The sequence below is a fragment of the Saimiri boliviensis genome, chromosome 1 (genome assembly GCF_048565385.1).
Source record: "Saimiri boliviensis isolate mSaiBol1 chromosome 1, mSaiBol1.pri, whole genome shotgun sequence".
Lineage (NCBI taxonomy): Eukaryota > Metazoa > Chordata > Mammalia > Primates > Cebidae > Saimiri > Saimiri boliviensis.
In genome coordinates, this window is record NC_133449.1 from 216742280 (window position 1) to 216762295 (window position 20016).

General features: G+C 34.7%; 1 long non-coding RNA gene across 3 annotated transcripts in view; it reads left to right on the forward strand.

The window, feature by feature from the left end:
- The window catches only part of LOC141580820 (uncharacterized), a 36440-nt gene that overhangs the window by 3865 nt on the left and 12559 nt on the right, over window positions 1-20016 (forward strand). For 2 of the 3 annotated variants that reach the window (XR_012513169.1, XR_012513171.1), the window contains exon 1: window positions 18462-18961. This is a non-coding gene — a long non-coding RNA (uncharacterized LOC141580820). Of the gene's footprint in view, window positions 1-18461; window positions 18962-20016 lie in introns of those variants that run through there. The other variant, XR_012513170.1, reaches the window with a different exon arrangement.

Consider the following 20016-nt stretch of genomic DNA (forward strand, 5'->3'; position numbering starts at 1 on the left):
CTTGGTGCTAAAAATGCAGGTAAAGCCATTTTTGATCTTTTAGACCAGCCCATCCATCAGCTGAATGTTACCAAGTGACAACCATCCATGGACCATGGAAAAACGGATTCACCTAGCCAGGCTGCATCCAAATTCTCAACCCACAGAACCTGAGGTATAATAAAGTGGTTGTTGTTTTAAGCCACTAATTTATGAGATAATCTATTGCATAACAATGCAAGCTAGAACAAACAAGAACAAATCTGTTCAAATTTTTTTACATATATTAAAATTTTTGCCTTTTTGGATTCAATTATAATCTTATCCTTTTCATTCCTTCTCTAGATTTGTTGAATGAGTGAATATAAGATTGAATTAATAGTACAGGCTTTTACATTAAGTAAATAAATACACAAAATAAATATATTGTAATAAATTTTGATAAATGCTGTGAAATAACCTAAAAGAGTGTCATGAAACACAAATGCTAGAATCTAGTGCTCACGAAAGATTTCTCTTCAGAAGTGAAATTTAAGTCAGGACTGAAAGATGGGAAGGAACAGGCAAGGGAAGATTGAAAGAGTGAACTTCCTAAGAAAAAGAAGCAGCTATGTGATAAGTCCCTGAAATGAAAAAGAGCTGGGAAATTCTAGAATTCATAGGAAAATGAAACAAAACAACCACTACAACTGAAGCAAAATAAGCAAATGAGAGAACAACTCAAAATAAATTCGGAGATATGGCTCAAGAGCCATATTAAACAGAAAATTCCTTTTAAAGAATTTAGATTTAATTCCAACTTCAAAGGGAAACTATGTAGATGTTTTATAGGAACTAGCCATTATTATTTATATTTATACATAAAATATTCATCAGATCTCATTCTGCTAAAATATTATATTTACAACAGTAATACAGCAGACGAACTTTTATTTTAGTCTTTATTTGTGAAAATTAATTTTGAATTTTTACTTGCAAAACCAAAAGCATGTTCTCAACAGGCAAAGTAGTGATGCTCTTTTCCCACAACTTGTCTCCAAATGGTAACTCTCCAGAGAAGTCTCTATAAACTATAGTGGTCCGTGGAGTTAAATGGAGAAAGGAAAAAGGCTCAAGTGGAATATAGATTTGAAGTTCTGTCTGTTCTCAACATTGGAAAAAAAGTACATTTCCAACTGTCATAGTAAGGACTAAAACTATTTCTATTGGTAGTTGTAAGGTTTAAGTAAAATAATCCATATACTTCATTCATGACATGGTGTGTCATGTAGTGAAGTTTCAATAAGTGTTATTATTGCTACCTTTGAGTTGTAAAAATTTGGCTAGGTGACTTTTGTCCTTAAATTATAGTAAGGATGCTTGCAGTGTGGACTTTCACAAGTTGAGTAGTCCTTGTCAGTAGCACCCATTTATTTAGAGAGGTGAACTCTTCTAACTTACATGGAATACAACTGGCAATCACTGAATAGAGCCCTTGCTTTGATAACAAGATAATTAACTAATTTTACAAACAAGCCCAAATTATAAGCCATGATTAAGAAAAAACTATTTCTTAAAATAGGAAATTTAAAAAAAATTCTCTTACAGCTTATAGCACAATGATATCAATATCATTTGGAATTGCTTCACACAAACCTGGATATTTAGTATAATCAAAAAAGACTGAGGTGGTATGGGCTCTTCTTTCATCTCTATTTTCCCAGTTCATCATGTCACAGGTATTTGAGTTTGGCCACTTTTCTTTCTCACTCTCTTCCCCGATCTGCAAGCAGATGCAGAAGCACTAACCAAGGATTCCCAGAGAGAAAGAGAGTAGAGCCATGAGATGAAGGGAGCGTGGGTCCCTAAATCACCATGTGGGAGCTCTTTGGCCAAAAGCCGGACATTGAGCTTCTATGTGAGAAGAAAGAGACATCTTGCCCAGTAAGTAATTTACTGAGCTTTTTAGATAGTATTTTAGCATTTGGGGTAACTTGATTCATATGATCACATATTCTCCATCCTCTCCAAAACACTCTATTCTCTCAAGAAATAAGCATTTTGTTTAAAAAATAAGTCAATGAAAATTACCTTTATTTTCTCTAAAGACATTTCCCTGCTTAGTTGTCTCTTTCTTTCTTTTAACAGTAGGGCCGTCCTCCCAGTGTCTGAGCCTCAATATCTTGCCTCTGGTTGTCACTGGGTCCATCTTGCCCCTCAACTATAATTGGCTACCATCTTACGTAAAGCCTGAATTTTCAATGATCCTCACATCTAGCCCTTCCAGCTGACTTAGCAGTTTAGACTTTTAGCACCTTTCAATGATCATTATGTCAGCAATCCAAACCCCAATTTATTTGGCTCTCAATCTGTACTCAGCATTGTGCCAAGAAATATGTTTGTCAGAGTCCATCCAGGAGATGAAAACCACAACAGTAATTTGAACAGGGAATATTTAAAATAAAGAATTGTTAACTGATAAATAGGACTTTAAAAGGACTCCAAGCCAAGTGAAATAGCAAATGTAGAAAGCAGCTGCTATATCTAGGGCTAAGGGAGAAGGAACAAGAAGAAACTAAGAATTTACAAGAGGAATTCTCTCTTAACGCCAAGACTCAGACCTTATGGCAGAAAGTATGCCTATCACAGAAACACATGGCCTCCTGATGGTTAAGAAACTTGCTGAAGAAAAAAATGATCCATAAAAGAGTTGAGAAACCTGTAGGGCAATGTGTCACTCTGCCTTAGGAATGTCCCATTGAGTGGCTGAGAGACTTGCTGGAGGGCACAGGCCTTACATGGTCCCTACAACAGGCTTACCAAGCGGCCAAGAGAACAGTCAGAGGATATGGGTGGTCTGGTACCTAAGGAAAGTCTATTTGTAACATTTACTTATGCCCCTGTAGATCTCTCTGCTAGCAGGTCTAACACAGAGTCATTGGGCAAAGGAGGAAGTTTGGCATGGTCCAGCTATATGTAGTATTACAAACCAGGGCAAAGTAGAATGAATTTGGAACCGAGAAAGAATAACAAGTAGCACAGGGAATGAGAGAAGAAAAGCAAAGTCCCATTTTCCATTAGCTCAGAAACGACTTGGACTGAGATTAAAAAAGTCAATATTTATCATAGATTTCGGCAAGTGCTATGATGGAGTATACAAAATGTTCATAGGAATCTAGAGATGGACACATAATACGGGTTAAAGAAATTAAAGAATGATTGTGGAAGAGAGCCAATTCTGAGTTTCAAAGAGTGAGTAGGCATTAGCCAGATGGGAAAGAAATCATGAGGAGAAAGCTTTTCAGATAGAGGAAATAACAAGGGCAAAGATTAAGACTGGGCCAGAGCATTGCTCATATGTGATTGAAAGTTACATAAACTGCAAAATATGGGGGAGGGGGAAGATCTTAATAGGTAAGGATGGGCTAGATCATTTATTTGTCCTGGTTTCTAAAATGTTGTTCTAAGAAGTTTGAATTTTATCCTGAAGACATTAAAGAGCAAATGAAGGATTAGAAAACATTAGTAGGCCAGGCACAATGGCTCACGCCTGTAATTGCAGCACTTTGGGAGGCTGAGGTGGGTAGATCACCAGGTCATGAGTTCGAGACTAACCTGGCCAACATGGTGAAACCCCATCTCTACTAAAAATACAAAAATTAGCCAGGCATGGTGGCACGCACCTGTAATCCCAGCTACTTGGGAGGCTGAGACAAAAGAATCACTTGAAATTGGAAGACAGAGGTTGTGGTGAGTTGAGATCGTGCCATTGCACTCCAGCCTGGGCAACAAGAGCAAAACTCCATCTCAAAAAAAAAGAAAGAAAAAGTTAGTAGAGGGGAGTCAAGATCAGAATTACAATGCTAAAAATCCAGGGGCTGTGTGAATTCAATATCATTTTAGAAGGATTGACCTTTCTGTTTGCTGGGAAGCCCAAATACTAATGCCTTCACCTGGCACATAGCTCAAAATACAAGCTCAGAAACTATTTGTGGAATAAATGAATGAATGAGAGTTCATTTTAAAGATGGTGACTAACTCTTCTTGAGTTAGAGGTATTTGAATATTCAATTGTGGAAGTTTAAGAGCCAGGTAAAGGCAAATCTCTACGTCAAAAGAGCATTCTGCAAAGATACTTAGTGTTGGGAACTGCCAAGATAAAGACAGGATTTGAAGCCTTGATCTGGATAAATTTATGTAAAAAGAGTTTATGTAAAAAGAGTTAAAGGATATGAAAGAACCCTTATAAAGAACTTTGGAGACATTAGTGGTTAAGACAGGAGTAGAGAAAAGGAAGTCAGAAATAAGACTGAAAAATAACAAGATTTTTGACTAGAACTTGAGAGAGAGGTAACTTGAAGAAGAAAGAAGAGAATGAGAACACAATCAAAAAAGAAGTAAAGGTCAACAGCTTCAAACGCAGCTTAGGAGTCAAGTAACAGAAAAATGCAATTTTTTATATGTTTTTAACTGGCTTTCTTTCCCTAAACCTATGATATAACCCACATGTTTATCTGTCGAGTTTTATTAAAGTTTAGCTCTAATCATTTAACTCCCTCTTTAAAAGTCTTCACCAATTCCTTTCAAATCAATTGCCCTTAATTCCCTTTCAAGAACAATCAACTGGTGTCTATCCTCAAGACTGGTGTGAACTCTCCCTGCTTTGAATCCCATTGAATTTCACTGGGATTTATTACACTCAGCTCTTTGTATGAATATATGTGCATTTTTTCTTATCACATTGATAATCTCTCTCAACTGGGCTGTAAGTTTTCTGACAATAATAGCTGTGTCTCACTCTTTGTATCTCTGCAGATTTAGCATTATGCTTGACTTTTAAAAATTGTAATGTGTTAAGCACTCATCATATCCTGAACACAGAGCTTGATTGCTTTTACCAATAATCTCGTTAATGTTAAAACATAATCTGGTTATAAATATATTTCCATTTTGCCTACTCAGTTAACTTAAAATACGTTTTCAAATAACTACTAAGTAAAAATCTAGAATTTTAAACATCTTATATGGCTGGCAAGACTGTAAAATACTCTTGTCACACTGTACTACCTTGGAGAAGGAAGGAAACATATAAATATTTATTTTGTTAAGTTGGTTTGAATGGTATAAGTCTTGCAAATTGTTTCAAATGGTGTGGGGCAAATAGTTTACTTCATCTTATTGCTATTTTTAAATTACATAATTTGGAAAATATGATAGAAAGCAAAAATGAGGGATATAGTGAGGAAGGGATAATAAGTTGTAGATGACAGAATTAGGATTTGGAATGATACTGACAGATTGAAATGATGAGTTAAAGTAAATGAGATGAAATTCAACAGGAAGAATTCTGGAGGACGCATGATTACGGGGATGGTAAAAGAGGTGAAAGAGCAGGTAGGATGGTTTTAAACAGTTTAGGAGAGAAGGAATGAGGACTGGAACTCTGTTAATGAAAATAGATGTGAGTGACACAGAGTACTTAGAATTTGCGTAAACCTTGACCAGTTAATGGATGCATGGATGAAGTGAAAATAACCGAATAGGACTTTAAGTATTTGAGCCTGTGTAACCTAGAAAGGTGAAGACATTGACAGAGACAAAAATGTGAAGAAACTGACAGAGAGGTCAGAAGGAGGACCTGATTGGAAGTCACGTAGAAAGAAAGTATAGTTATTTCAACTTTGGGTATGCATGTTATTCAAGTGAAGATAATTCCATCTTCTTTTTGAAAATTGGTAAACTGTTGATTCATTTTCACTCTTTATTTCAGGCAAGGTATTCAATCATTCATGATGTTTAGAGCTACATAGTAGGAACAAGTACTTCGTGCCAAAAACAAAGCAGGTGCTTTATATGTGTTATCTTAGTTAACTATCATAACCTGTCCTGAAATCTATTTATAGCTGAGAAAACTGAAGGTGACAAGTAGAAAAGACAACTTAAGATATCCAAAGACATTTGAAGACATCCAAAGACATTTGTGGAAATTACTACACCTCAGATTAGATTAACTTTTTGCTCTATTTTTGTGACATTTCTACCTAATATGAAGGGTTACTTATGCCCTGTTTTCAGCTCACTGGACTTGATGTGTGAATTTGTCTCCCATTTTGTCCCCATTTTGGCATTGACTCATGTGCTGGAGCTACCCATTTCTGGCCTCCTTGCTTAGGAGGAGCTCTGGCATCAGAACTAAAATTCTGAATCTTACCTATTGGGCTAACCTCAGCTGGCCCTAACCTGCCCCTGTGTGAGAAACATCTTGGATCTCATCTCACAAGAGTGTCTTCTTGAAACTCTCTCACTCACTTGGAGCTTTCTAGAACTAGAAAGCTTTTTGATTTCTTGAAAGGTTGTGTGGGAGTTAGCTGAGTGAAGAAGATAAGAAAGGTATTCCAGGCTGGAAAAACAGCATGTGCAAAGCGTCATGCAGGAAAGGCACAATAGGTAGCTAGAATTGTGTTAATGATGTTTGTTATGCTCTTCTCAATATCAAGTCTTTACATTGAAGCTTGAAGATAAAGAATAAGAAATTGAGAGTTGTGAGTTTCACCATCATCTTCCTAAACCAAGTGATTCTCTCTTTTTTTTTATCTTTGTATATCAAGCACAGCTAAATCTGACTTTCTTGTTTTCAGTATTATTCCTAAAACTTTCTCTCTCCTTTGATGTTCATTTCTTATTGTTAGTCTTAGAGGTCTGTGACATTATCTTCTATTTGTAAAGATGAGCTCTTCAAAACATTCATGTGATTCCTTTAGATATTCCTTCTGCTTTTGTTCCTTTAGATATTTCTTCTTTATTTATACATAGGTTTTATTTTTGTTTTGCTTAACCTTTCTTCTTTAAAAACATTTTTTGGGGTAGAAAGGCATAGGAGGAAGTTCTAGACATCACAACATGCCTATACTTTTGCTACTTTTTAAATAAATGCTCTCCTAAAAACCTATGTCTGTCTGAGCATCTCCAATAGACCCTTTTTTATACTTTTATGAACTCCTACGTAACATGGCAGAAACTGCTACTTGTGTCTCCCCAGTATTTAATATTTTTCTTTATTTTCTGAGTAAGAAAGTTAACAAATTTTACCAGCACACATAATAAAGACTATATTTTTCAGCCTCTTGTAGCAAGGCATGTTCCTGGGCCTAAATTTTCACAAATTTAATGTAAATTGAGATTATGTGTGTGCAGAAAGTGTCCTTAAAGGAAGGTGACATAAGTTTCTTTAAAAAGGATGAAATGGTTGGTTGCTTTAGCAGACATCTTGGACTATGTTGAAGAGGGTCACATCAGAAATGCAGTAGTAATAAAGAAGATAAAGACTAATAGCCAGCAGTATATTTAGTACTTACTATGTAGCAAGAATGTTTCTTCACACTTTACATATATTAATTTATACATGCTTCACAGCAATCATACAAGGTAGGGATTGCAATTTCTTCACTTTAAATAGTACTTAAGTTCAGGAATCAAGTAGACAAATTGCCTGGACTGGCGTTTTGATCCTGCATTTTACAACTGGTACCTTACTTAACAAGCAAAGGGTTAAGAATAGAGTCTGAACATAAGAAGCACTCATTAAATATTATCTACTATTACTTTTGAGTAGTTATTACAAATTACTTTCCACAGTTCCAACTAACAATTTTCATTAAAGTAATCTACCTTTAGTGATTATAAATCTATTTACAGATGTAGAAATTGAGGCAGAGGGAGATGAAGTGACTTGCCAGAGATTAAATAACTAGGAAGTGGTGAAGTTGGGCTCTTCTTCTGTGCTCTTAACCTGTTCTGTTCTGAATGAGGAGCTGAAAGGAGTGTGGGATCTGTACTAATTTGTGATATTGCTGCATTAATCCTGGAGAGCTGACCTCTGAACATTTTTAGCAAAGAATGAAATATCATGCACTAAACTAGTTATTTTGGGTTTTCTGTTGTATGCAGCTAAACTTAATTCTAACAATAAAACGTCTTAATTTCCCCCAAGATTGCTGTCATTGCTAGATCATTAAGCAATTCTTCCTTATATATCAAAGTGAAGTTCAGAGTAACAATTCTTGTTAGCCCCTCTACCTTTGGTGAGATGAAATTATTAGCAAAATTAGTGAAGAATCTCACAGGAAAAGCTTGTTTGAGTTTTAACAGAGTTGGTGCTCCCACAGCGATGTGGGTAGATCCAGGCCCCACAGCTATATCAGCATCTCTTCCCAGCCCTTTTAATCAGCTGTATTAGGAAATAATCATTCACATTCTCTGAAGGCTCAGACATTCAGAAGTACACTTCTCTCAGGGCAGCACTAGAATTCTCTCACTTTTTATATTCAATCAGTTTTAAGAATGTTTTTGTCTTTTTTATCATACATGCTTGACTAGTTTATGAACAGGGGTTCTTGTTGCTAAACTCATGTCTTAAAATTCAGTGAGTTTTGAGAAATCATGTACCCCTTCATTTAACATAAATGATTAGTTCTTCACCAATTCTGCTGGGAATATCTATAAAAATATGATTGGATTTGCTTTTCAATTTTAGATGTCAGGCCCTGTTGAAAATTGTTTAGTATGAAATAGCATAAATAAAAAAATAGAGTAAAATAATGAACAAATTATTAACATTTAAATTTAGAGGTATAGAGAAATCTTATCTGTTACTTTTATTCATTTCATCTGATGATGCTATTAGGTAATGATCTTTAGCAGTAGCATAGAAATTCATCTATAGCTGTTATGATTTTAGACAATTTCTTTTTTTTTTTTTTTGAGACGAAGTTTCGCTTTTGTTACCCAGGCTGGAGTGCAATGGTGCGATCGCGGCTCACCGCAGCCTCCGCCTCCTGGGTTCAGGCAATTCTCCTGCCTCAGCCTCCTGAGTAGCTGGGATTACAGGCACGTGCCACCATGCCCAGCTAATTTTTGTATTTTTAGTAGAGACAGAGTTTCACTATGTTGACCAGGACGGTCTCGATCTCTTGACCTCGTGATCCACCCGCCTCAGCCTCCCAAAGTGCTGGGATTACAGGCTTGAGCCACCGCGCCCGGCTGATTTTAGACAATTTCAACGATCTAGGCTAGATATAGAAATTCACATTAACACATTTTACTAATTTGCTTCTTAATTTTATTTTTATAATTCTTCTCAGAAATATGAAGCCGGGAAATTCATTATCAGCACTTGAACATGAGGTAAAAAATGAAAAATAATTATTTGGTGTATTTTCAATTATTTGAAAAATAATTATTTTATATCAGAATAACCAAATAGAATATCTGTTGAAAGCAGTTTTTTGTTACTGCTTCTTAGGCAGACAACTACAAGTATGATTTGATTTAAACTAGGATCTTCTCAGATATACTCTGAGGTGTAACACTAACACACTAAAGTAAATACCACAAAACATCCTTTGCCTTTGAAACATAACTGCTGTCATAATGACCATCTGCTGGCTGTAGGTTTCAAACACCCAGTGACCTCTGACATTTATGACAAATTATGTACCAAAGTGCTAGCGATGCCTTGTTAAAATGAAGCCAGAGGCCCTCAAGTTCTCAACCCCTCTTGTCTTTAAAAGCATGGGTTAAACGGCAGCAAGAGGCAGATTGGACAGAAAACAGACATGGCAACAGCTAAAAGGAAATAAAATCCTTATCCGCTAGCCTTTGACTTTTGCAGCTAGATGCACTGCAATGTGCTTTCAACCATTAAACTACCTTAACCTTCGGAAGAGCCAAGCCAGTTAAAATTGACTGAAAATTTGCACATCGCCACACAAGATTTGATTGATTCTCATTTGAAAATTACATGGAGGACAGCCACTTACTGTAATATTTTTAACCAACAAAATATGTTTCTCAGTCACCTCTGATGTACAGTGAAATTGATGTCATATAAAAAGCAACGTGAAGAACACTTTTCAAAGTCACGAAGTTAGTGTTGCTGCAAAACACAGTAGCACCAGTTGAATTTATACAGAGCCGGCTAAAGTGTAAATGTTTTTTATAAAATACATTACAAATTCACTTTTTGGACCATAATTCGAAAGATAAACACATTAATTGTATACACATAAGATAAACCAAAATTAGTTTGTATTTAATATAAAAATCTCTTAAAGATAATTATTTTATTGCTATCTAATCAGAAAAAAAATGATGTAAGGAATATATACAAAATAAACCTGTACAATGACATTTTATTATGATAAAAACTATGCAAGGCATTTTAAATTTATGATCTCTTGATATAAGGTAATGATCTGTGGACCAGAACCTGAGAATAAATTAATATAGTAATTGCTAAGCTTCTGTTGCAAATTGTGTTTTATAAAAGAAATGCCTAGAGCCACTCATGATGGGACATCATTTCATTTATAAAGAGACAGCTTGTATACTGTGGGGTATGAAGACATGCTGTAAGCTAACTACAACAGTGGCATGCCACATTTAAGTCAGCCTTCAATTATTATACAAGTATAATAAAAATGGAGAGGAAACTATTTACTTTCATTAGGAAATGATATTTGTAGCATGATAGTGATATTCAGCAAGGTAAGTAGGGAAATGGTGGATTTGATTCTCTTCAACACCAATGAAAAAACATTACTCTTAGGAAAATTAGGAGTTCTAAGAACAGAATTTCTCACCTTTTTTTTGACTTATTCATGTAAAACAGACTATATGGTCTTTGGCATCAAAAAATAGAATCTGAGCAAGCAAACCATGGAAAACTAAGGCATTTATTTATGCAAGCAGAAATCTACATCATACTTCTATGTGTGTCAAAAAAGTGGTTTGCCTAAGGAGAATTGCCTGAACCCAGGAGGCGGAGGTTGCAGTGAGCAGAGATCGTGCCATTGCACTCCAGCCTGGGTAACAAGAGTGAAACTCCATCTCAAAAAAAAATAATAAAAAAAAAAGTGCTTTGCCTATTTTTTTAAAATAAGAAAGCTTTTGTAACTTTGTTTTGTTAGAGATATTATTCATAGCTTTGAGAACTTCTTTAGGTAAAATGCTAGCTTGTTCAAAGGAGAATTGATTATCAAGAAAAAGCAAACTTATAATTAGGTTTAATACTGTGTACAGGGCGGAAAAGTCAAAGTTTCAGTTGACAGATTTGACTTTTCATATTGGATTAAATGATAAATAAAAGGAATACTAGAATTATCATTCATAATCATTATTATTCTGGGTGTGTATCATAAGCTGTGTTGAACAATTTTTTTTAAATATTTTGTCCAAACTGCTATTAAAGGGCATGGACCACACATTTAAATAACATTTTCACTATTCTCTTTTATTAGAGTTTTATAAATTATGGATGCCTGTGTAAAACATGCATGTAAATACATGAATATGTCTGTATAGATGTATACATATTTTATAATTATAACTTCATAGTGTTTTATTTGAATATTCTAATTGGCATTTCAGAGATAACTTGGGATCTTAGGCATTTGTCTGCATCTTAGCTGGCCTGCAATATATTTTCACTTCCTTTCCGCCTTTACGTTTCAGCAGATTCTCTTACTGTCACCCAGTGCCTTTGTCTACGTTGTCCCTGCAAAGACCACTGCTGCCTTTTTGCCCGTTTCCCACTACCTATCATCAAAATTGGCATCTGTGATACAGTCCCCAGGACACATTTTCGGCTTTGGATCACACCAATGAATACAATGGGCCCTTAGAGACTTTCCATAGAATGTTTGATCAGGAAATTTTGAAATCATATAAAACAGTGATTTTTCCATAAATAATTTTTTAAATTAATGAAACTCTTTTAATTTTCCAAAGATATCTATAGTTAAAGTATAAGTGAGAGAATAAAGCTCTGATCACTAATCTTGACTTAATTCTCCCTGATGTTCTCTCCAGCTAATGTGGCTTACAAAGAACTCTATGAAAAGTATTTGAAAAGCCCTGGTATAGTCCAACTGTATAGACACAAGACTAAGTCTACAGGGAATGAAGGGACTTTGGCTTCTTGCCTGAAATTTTCCTCCTTACTCAACTTCTTTATGTTTTAAAACCCCTGTCCTGGAACTCCTGCTCCTTTATGACCTCACTGACTCCTCATAAATAAAATCATCAAATACTATTATGCTGTCATACACTTTTTTCTTAGAGTTTTTAAAGAATGCTTTGCTGAAATGATGCCATCAGAAAAGAGACATTTTTACCTCTATCTCCTACCAACGTCAAACCACAGCAGGTACCCATTAAATGTTAACATAAGTCATTATTTTCTTTAGAGTTGACAAGAATTACTATTCAGCTTGATACTGGCAGAAACAGAACTAAAGTGATCAGTTTTTCAATCTTTATTAAAACAATTTACTGTGTTATTTTACTTGAGACATCTTTCCAATAAGGCTTGTCATCAAGATCTTTATGTCAGTACCCAACTCAAAAAAGATGAATGAGAATTTCAAATGCAAAATAAAATAAAATAGATTTACCTGCGCTGAAGAAGTTATGTTGCACCTTGCTTTGTGGTTAAATTTGTCTGTTAACACCTGTGACTGCCAAAACTATCTTTTCCCCTGGGGATTTTGCTTTCCTGCATTAGTACTTTCTGATCTTAGTGTTTGCTGATAGATGATATTCACCCTACCCTCCTCATCTGCTGTAACTGCTGTTTCTTATTATGTAGCAAATGTGCCTCTACCGCCTATTCCTAAGACTTTATACCTCTACTGTCTATGCATTGGCTCAATACTATGAAGAAGAAATTGTGGTACCCTAGGACTGTCTGAAATACACCGGGTTATTTTAAAATATAAAAATTCAGTCTTGTTAGTAGGTTTAAACGGAAGGTGGCTATCCACTATCTGGATGGAAATTTATTCTTCTAGTCAAGAAGCAAGCACCTGTTTCCACTATTAAATGTACCAATATATTCATAACTATATCTAAAAGCTCTGCCTTCCCCTGTTAAAACAGATAAAGTCTGTACTCCTAAGATAAAACTCTGCACTTGCACCCTCATCGCATCTCTCATCTATTCACAGATATCACTCCAGCAATTCTCCTATCTCCTGCATCTTTACTGTTCCCTTCAACTGTACAAATGCAGCATAACATCCTCCGCCTTTAACACAAATCCTTCCTTTGAACTGTCTTCACTGCCTATCTCTGTCTACTTACCATGCCATTTCTTTCCTCTGCCTTGCAGCAAAACTCCTAGAAATAGATCCTAGATGCATCTCAATTTCCTCTCTTTTCTTTCCATTATTTTTCCTTGAATCAACTCCAGTCAGCCTTTTTGTTATTCTGAAACTGCTTACAGCAAAATCACCAGGATTGTTTATGGGCTAAGCCAATCTCAGAATTATCTTGCCAAAGAATAGGAGACTGAGGCCTTTATAATCCCTGTGTCCCATCTTTCCTTAACAAGAATTACCTCTGTGGTCTTTGATTCCATACACCATCACAGAGCTGAGTAAGCTTTTCCACTTTGGAAGAAATCTGGAGACAGTAAAGCAGAAAAAGTTGGAAGGCTATTAGCATGTACTGAAAGTGTCCACCACAGCTCGGCTGAGCCTAAAAACTGGTCAAGGAGATATGATAAAACACAAAAAGCATCTGCATAGACTCTTTCTCTGTTTGCTCCTTTTCTCTTTTCATCAAGCTTCCTCTTTTCCTAACCTTTAAATTAGTGTGTGCTAGAAGTGAATCTTTAGACATTTTCTATTTTCTAATGACATTCACTATTTATGTTACCTTTCTCAGTGCAATGACTTTAAAATAGTGTTTATAATATTAAATTCCAATTTTGTATTTACCTTTTTTTCCTGAACTCTAGATCCACATAGCAGGAATCCGCTCAAAATCTTTATTGGAGATTAGTTCAAAACCAGTTTTAACATAAATTTACCTTATAACCCAGAAATTTTCCTCCAAGGAATCTACCCAGGAAAAGTAAATATATACATCTATACACAGACTTGTGTATGAATGTTCAATGTTGCATTATTTATAATAGTTGCAAACTGGAAACAATCCAATTCCTGAAATATCCATACAATGGAGTACAATTCTGCAATCAAAAGGAACTAGAAGACGATATATGCTATAACATGGATGAACTTCAAAACATGACTTGGTAGAAGAAACTAGGCACCAAAGACTATATATTGTAGATTCCAGTTACATGAAGTGTTCAGGAGAGACAAATCTATAGAGACAGAAAGTAATTTAGTGGTTGCCAAGGGGCTGAGGTGGATATAAGGAATTACTGCAAATGGGCTAAAATAATTTTTTGGGGGTGGTGGAAATATTCTGCAATTAGATTGTCTTGGTGGTTGTACAACTCTAAATTTACTAAAAATCATGAAATGCTGTTCTTAAAATGGATGAAATCTACAGTAGGGAAAATATACATCAATACAATTATTTAACTCTTGATCTTATGCCTCAATTTTTTTCTCCTCTTTTCTTCTCCATTTCTGGAAATGTCAACTCTGTTTTACTAGTTACTTAGGCAATAAATCTTGGAATAATTTTTGACTCTTTTCTTTCTTTTTCATCACAAATCTAATCTGTCACTGGTAACTTCCTCACTACTTTCTACTGCTACCCTCTGTTCTCCACCACAGCTCTGGCAAGCTGCCATCATCTCCTTCCTTGACTTAGCAATAGCCCCCTTGCCAGTCTTCATGTAATTGTCCTTAACACTGTATTATTTATTTGCCATACAAGCAATTATTCTACTTCTTAATTCAAAGTACTTCAGCACAATTCCTTGTTAGAATAAAATCCAAAGATGTCAGCATGTTAAAGTTTCCAGATAAAATACAGGACATATAGTTAAATAATAATTTCAAATGAACAACAAATACTTTTTTAAATGCCTATGTGTGATACAATATGAGGGACATAAATATATTGAAAATATTTGATGATAATCTAAAATTCAAATTTAAGTGGAAATTCTGTCTTTTTTCCTAAATCTAGCACCTACATCTTGGTCAAAATGGTGTTTCATGATCTGGGCTTCCACTGTCTCTCTGGTCTCATTTTCCTCCTCAGGCTTCTTAATCAAGGTACCATGGCCTTTTCATTGCTTTTCAGACAGGCAAAGTATATTCTTACTGTGGGATCTTTACACTCACTCTTCTCTGTACCTGCTAAACCCTTTCCCCAAGTATCAAGTATACTTTGTTCTCCCATTTCATTTAGTTTTAGGCTCAAATGTCTGCTATTCATGGAGGTCTTTTCTGATCAACCAGTTGAAAATAGCTCCTGCAGTCTTCAATTCTCAGTGCTCTCATTAGGCTTTATTTATCTTCTCAGCACTTATTGGAAGTGAACATTTAATATATGTGTTTTGTATGTATCTGGCGGTTAAGGCAGAAAAATGTTTCTTGTTCACTCCTGCATAAAAATGGACTAGAATAGTACTTGGTAGATAATATGTGATCAATAGATGTAGTCATCTATCCATCCACCCACCCACCTAAACATCTATCTATCCATTCATTTGTTCATTGATCCATTCAACATTTTTCCTTTTCTAGGTTCTAGGTCTCAAATCACATGCAGTGACATTGTCAATGTATTAAGTCACGTATTTTTGGAAGGCAAGTGTGAAAAGAAAAGTAGGGGTATGGTGAAGCTAACAGAGAAAAATTGGCAGACAGAAATAGATGTGTGTCTGTAGACTAATAATAGCAGAATGAGTTGGATAGGAACATCATTGAATCACTTGTGGTGTTTCCCTGAGTGACAAGCCCACCCACTCAACTGGAGTTCAGGAGAGAGGTCAAGACAAGAGACAGTATTTGGGACTCATCAGCCCAGCGGTGCTAGTTAAAGCTGACATATCATGAGCTCCTGTCCGCAGCTGCTCCTACACACTGAGGAACTCTCCATTAACATTTAAACTGACTGTCAAGTCCACAATTTTGTCCTTTCTCCTCCATCAATTATCCTCTTCTTTCTACAATGTTGAAGTCCTCCCTAATCACTGCACATTTACCCTTGTCTACGTAGTTTCCCAGTATTGTCCATTTTTTGAATGATTTCACTTTACTATGCAGTCTTGCTCCATCTTGTTTCTCTTTTTCTTAATTCCTTTACTTACTAAACATATTATCTCACCTCAACAATTGCATTGAATTTGAATTCCTCAAGGTCACCAATCACAAGTCCATTTCTATTTTTTCAATATTCATTCCTCTACACTTCACAGTAGAATCTGACACCATTGGTCACTAACATTTTCTTTGCATTTTTCTTGCTTTGTTTTTTTCCAATGTTACTTAACAATGTTTCATTTTTCTTCCTATCATCTATATAGTTTTAGTTTTTCTCTAAATAACTTGACGTTTTTCTCTATGTTTTTGCCATGAAATGTGAATAATTGCTCAAATTCTGTTAATTCCCTGTCAATCTTTCTATAGTCTCTCAGCTGTAAAAACTTCATATAGCCTCATAACTGAATTTCAACACTAGATGTATGCCTCCCTAACATACATAAACTGCTTTGTTTTCTTATTCCTCCAGCTCTGATAATACATCACTATCTGCTTATTATGTATATTTATTTAAATGTACTGCAGATATTTAAAATTCATCATATTTAAAATATAACTTAAAAATGATATATCCTGTCTTCTCAAATAGCTTTTTAATGTCACTTAGCAGACAAAGCTCTGACTTACACTTCTTTCCAAAAAGTGTTTTTAAATATCTGATAATTAGGCAAATATTGTTTTGGATACAAAGAAAGCTGAAAGGTTTTACTTATTTATATAGATTAAGGAACATACATAAAAATATACCAAGGTATTTTCCTATATTATTAGTCAGCTTATTCTTACCAGTTTGAGGCTTAAAGTAGAAGGGATACATCAGAAAGCAGTATGATAAAAACTGTAGAGGTATATACACATTTGCATCCATACTCACATTTTTCTCTTGGTTCCTTTAGCTGTACTAAACATCATACTACTTCCATATAGATCAGAATGGCCATCAAATCACACTTTAAATCTGTGTCCTATGCTCTCTTCTTACTTTGTCTAATTCCAAAGAAAGCCATTGTACAGCCAGTTTTGTTGGGAAAGTTCTGATTGTTGTCTCTGGTCAAAACCAATCTCCTTCATTTCTGGTGATTCCCCTGTGTCTCAATATCTAATATCCTCTCCATAGGTAGCAGAATTTCCATGCAATAAAATTTTGCTACAATTGACCATATGTTTCTTTTAAAATGTTCAGCATTTGTATTTGCTTAAACATCTTCAGATTTCAGAGAACATAAACATGTTGAAAAAATAATTTACTTATAGACCTTTATCAGAAAAGATACAGGTAACTATGGGATGAATAAAAATTAATTTTTAATCAATATGTTTTAATTCTTAACTATCTAAAAATGCAAGTTAGAAATAGGTGCATGTTCATTGGATTTATAGTCTGGAACAAGAGAAGATACCCTGAAATTTTGAAGAGAGATGATGAAAACGTGAGAAAGGAGTTCCATTTTTTTTTAAGGCAAAGTTAAACAGAATACATAGAGAATAAAGGTAAAATAGCAAATTAGGAAAGAGGAGAATTATCAGAGAAATTAATAAATCAACAGATTCATAAGGTCTAATGGTCTCTTGTAGGGCTGTGCTATTACTAAAGCAATACAGTTTTGAATTACAAAAAAAGAGAACAATCACATAGAAAGAAAATCTTAGTAACCAAATACTCAAAAATACATTAGTGATATTGAATATTGATTTCATTTATGTGAGGACAAATAAAATAATTTCAAAAAAAAATGACATGACATGAAATAGTTCTATAGTTGCCTACATCCTTAGGTAGAGATTTTGATGTGTGCACAAATAGCACATACAAAGTTAGATAGGAAACCATCAGAAGAACAGCTAGTGATTTATATTAAAGTAAGTCAAGGTTAGGTGTTTAATGTTGCTTAGGCATAATTTGACAATATGACGGAAGTTTCAAAAGAGAGAAGGTATAAATGAATATATATTTACCTGTAAGATATTGATATGTCCCCAACCAAATCTCATCTTGAATTGTAGTTCCCATAATCTCATGTTGTGGGAGGACCATGTGGGAGGTAATTAAATCATGAGGGCAGTTACCTCACTGCTGTTCCCATGATGTGATAGTGAGTTCTCATGATAGTGAGTTCTCATGAGATCTGATGGTTTTGTGGAGAACTTTCTCCCCTCTTTGCACTGCCCTTCTCCTTGCTGCTGCCATGTGATGAAGGACATGTTTGCTTCCCCTTTCACCATGATTGTAAGTTTCCTGAGGTCTCCCCAGACATGCTGAACTGTGAGTCAATTAAACCACTTTCCTTTATATATTACCCAGTCTAGAGTATGACTTTATTAGCAGTCTGGGAATAAACTAATACACATATGCATATATTATATATGCATGTATATAATATATGCTTACATGTTATATAATTATACCACTATATATCATTTTACATTGTTGGACAATAGTTATATGTTAGAAAATATCCTATGTAATTAAGATGTTGTTAATGCTTATAAATTTATGGAATGTGTTTATTATGATTTTCACTTTAACAGTGAGGAAAATAAAATTAAAAGATATTAAGCAACTTCTAAATCACATAGTACATATTAAAACAAGGTCTCAGTGAGTCATAAACATCATATTCTTTGTATTATAATATATTGCCTCCCTGTAGGTATGAATGGAAATGACGATATAATTTGCATGGGTTAAGTGTCTGTGTATTTCAAAATGCAGCCTGAAATTATACTTGAAAACACACTATAAAAGACTGGTTTATTTGATCTAAAATTTGTGAATCTAGGATTCCAGAGTTAAAATGCAAATATTGTTAAAATGCTAACATGCAATTATCTTTGACTATCAAGTTTTCTAGCCCAAAGTAATCTACTAGATCAATACATAACAGTGACAATGAAGAGGGAGGAACTTATATGGAAAAGTCTGGAGTACTGACCCTACCTGGAGTAGGAAGCTCAGAAAGCACTGTCTGCAGGTAGGGCTGTGTGAGTGTGGAAAGGGCTGGGAGGTGGTGTGGGGTGAAAATAAAGTGGAAGCATTGAGCTTCTTAGCTAAGAATATAGACATAAAAATGAAAATGAGAATGTAAGAGCACCAAAAACAACAAATTTTTTGAATTTCTTTAAGTGCTTTAGGTTTGATGTTTTATTTTAAGTCAAAAAGCCAAAATTCAAGTTTTTATAACCACCATACTTTATTGATTTGAACATGCATATGTTTTCACATTTTAAACTCTTTGAAATCAGGAATTTAGATTATATTTTAGCATTATATCATAGTTAAATTGGCAGCATTTTTATTTCTTAATGGTGGTGTATTTTACAATTAATGGCACCTTAGAGTTGATGAAGGATGGTAGTAAGGTACATCTGAGGATCAGAAGAAAATGTGCATGAGTCTAAGGTCTTCCACGGATACCCAGCATCACTTCTGGTAAGAATGCTATTCTGATATAAATTTTCTTAGTCTTTAATTACAAGACTAATGCCTTTTCTAAATATGACAGTCAAGTTCCTTTCTGCTCCATTTTCTTATGAAGATGGTGTGATAGTAATTGAGAAAATAGTTAAAACCTCCAATTTATATAAACAGCATATATAAAATCTATGGAGTCTTCATGGAATTTAAAATAGAATATTAAAAATCTCACAGGATTCAAGGCACTTTTAAACAGTTTTTAAAATTTTGCAAGATGTTTGATTTTTGTAACCTTCTGTAGTCAAAGGAGATATTTTTATTTAAGTAGCTGGTCTGAGATGTAAAGATTCTGTTTCATCTAAAAGAAAGTCTTTAATAAATTGAGTGCTAGTACTAGCTTTGAAAGCAAAAGCTCTGAACTGTATGTTTCTAGCTGGTTTCTCAGTTTTTGTTTTGTTTTTTAATAAGGCATAGTTTCCCATGCAGTAACATATGGTTTCAATATTTGAGCATTCTCAGCCATTTTCCCCATATGTTTGTTGTGATCAACTAGCCACACATGGCCAAATCCTGCCCTTAGATAAGCATAGAGAATGCTCACTGAGGTCCAGG